The sequence below is a fragment of the Morone saxatilis genome, unplaced genomic scaffold (assembly GCF_004916995.1).
Source record: "Morone saxatilis isolate NCDOM2014 unplaced genomic scaffold, NCSU_SB_2.0 Contig22, whole genome shotgun sequence".
Taxonomy (NCBI): domain Eukaryota; kingdom Metazoa; phylum Chordata; class Actinopteri; family Moronidae; genus Morone; species Morone saxatilis.
In genome coordinates, this window is record NW_023339785.1 from 1,463,791 (window position 1) to 1,466,389 (window position 2,599).

The following is a 2,599-nucleotide window of genomic DNA, read 5'->3' on the forward strand; positions in this document are numbered from 1 at the left end:
CACTGGTTGCCACAGGTCGGGATCTGCCTGCCCCTGCTCTCACCTTGCCCATCTTCAAGCACAGTTCCACTACTACTCAGTTTTTTGTTAATAAAGACCCTCAACCTCAAACCTGTCTAGAGCTGTCTAGATCCGCACCCCGGTCCTCAGTTCTACCAAACCTAACACACCACATGTCACCACACTCTTATTGAGTACCACCCCCTCAGCATGGGCATACCCACTACTGAGGTCACCAAGGTATTTTATCCGAGGTGTATACAACAAAAGTCATGAAATAATTGCCTACAAATAACTTTGATGCATGCCTCAAACCTAACGAGTTCAGTTTTTGGACCTTAGTATTTGTGAAACCCTGTGTATAGCAGTGCTGGTGAAGTATTCCTAAACGTCTGCCTAACTGTGTCTCTTTTAGCTCACAGCTAGCTTGAAGCAGAAAACAGCATTGAAAATGTTCTTGTTAAAAAGGATAAAAAATTCAAGAAGAACTGGGTTGGGATTATGTTGTGTTTAGGGTTAGGGTTGTGCAGAATTAGGGTACTAACACCTTGTTTGGCCCAGTTCAGGCACTGGATGCTCTTCCTAAGTCCTGCCCATTTTGGTCTATGCTTCAATATTAGCTAGCTAAAAGCCAAGATTAGACACATGGTAGGTCACTAAAACACTACACAGGTGTAGGCCAGGAAAATGTAACCTCACCAACACAAAGAAGAAAAAAAAATAGATTATATTTGTCTTACAATCTATTCAAGTCAAGAGCTTCCATTGAATATTTTTACAAGCTTCCACCACAAATCTGGCAGGAGCCAAAAGACTCTCAGAGAACTTTGTGACCACGTGCTTGTCTAATCCGAAGAGATCCGATCGAGAAGGTATCAGATGGTGACTTACAAGAACAAATAGGAAGCCCTGAAATTCAATCCAAAAAGACATCACGTCAAGCAGCACTGTGTTTGAACTGATGGAGACTTCAAACACAAGATATAAAGGTTTTTGTCTCTGCTTGTGATGATTTTAAAATGTTGTTTGATTCAAAACCTTACATTTTCACAAGTTTTAATTCTCGGTTTTGATCATCAGCCTCGGCTCATTTGGCTCCTTGGTGACTGTGTGATAACTAAGTCTACATAATGTGGTGCAAATTAATATAATTACATATTAGGAGATAAGCAGATCATGCACTACGTAAGACATAAATTATATCTTTGTGAAATAATATGTTTATTGTGGTCATCCAATTAACACTATTTGACTCAAATTTGCACCCCATCAGAGTCATAACTCGGTCAAACTGGAACACAGTCAACACACGCTGCTGAAATCAGTAGAACTCACTTTTTTCCTGCGATAGTGGCTTTCCTAGAATTCATGGAGAATAAATGTCTATAAATCTACTTTTAAATATTAAATTAAAAATGTGTTCAGTACCACAAAGTCATCAGATTTAGACCTTTTATTCTGTAAAGTGAAATCCAACATATTGTGACTATACAGTGCACACATGAACTGAATGAACAGTAGCCAAAGGACTAGGACTTTTCATGATGCAGAGTTACTCAAATGTAAATAATTATAGGTTAAAAAGCATGCAGATCGAGAAATCCTCAATAGCAGTTTTCACCAGATTGGTTGTTGAGTGCAGGATAAAGCTTTACTGAGTAACAGGTGTTATCTTTACCTTACCATCTTATACTGACGCCTTTGGAAATGTTAGATGTTAAAATGAGGAGCTGAAATTTGCATGCAAGATGGACAAGAGAGCTTTTTGAATTTTTCTTCATAGATTCCCAATGTTTTTGTCATAGTCACTTCAATCCATCTTTATTCTACACCACACCTCCTGTCATCACATGGAAAAATAATGTTTTAATTTAGTTTTTAAGTGTGCAAGTGTGTATGTTTTTTAATAATTTTTTTGTCATAATAGACAAACTTAAACTGGTTTATTTTCTTCTAGGCTTTATCACATGATAACACAACTTCCATGCCCAAAACAGCTATTATGGCACTTTTGGGGTCAAATAATTGGTCATGTATTTTAAGCCATGACAATTACTTAGAGAATACATATTTATTAAGCACATCACAGCACACATTTGTCTGGCTAGTCCATAAACTTTGAAGCCATTTTTCTCAGTTTTATTAGTTACTGTTGTTACTGTGGTTAGCCTTTGGAGGACAGAGATAATAAAAACGGTTTATTCTAAGGTAACAAAAACACAAAGATAGCTACACTTCCACCAGAGGAACTACTGATATAGGAGTTTTGTGGGTCACTAAACTGAGAAAAAAAAAAAAAGTGAATGAATGGTCCAGTCTTTGAATAGCCGAATTCGACTGACAAAATTCTGTGTCGGGTACAAGCTTAAATTGTTTAACATTGCAAAATGAACACACAAACACATTTCCATTTCATGCACAACTTCCAGTAAACTTCATTTTAATTACTCCATTAGAATGTTTTGATTGATTTCGGAACATTCTAATTGGAGTAATTGACAGGTGAAGTGAATAACCCTGATTATCTGGTTATCATGGCACCTGTCAGTGGGTGGGCTATATCAGGCAGTAAGTGAACATTTTGTCCTCAAAGTTGATG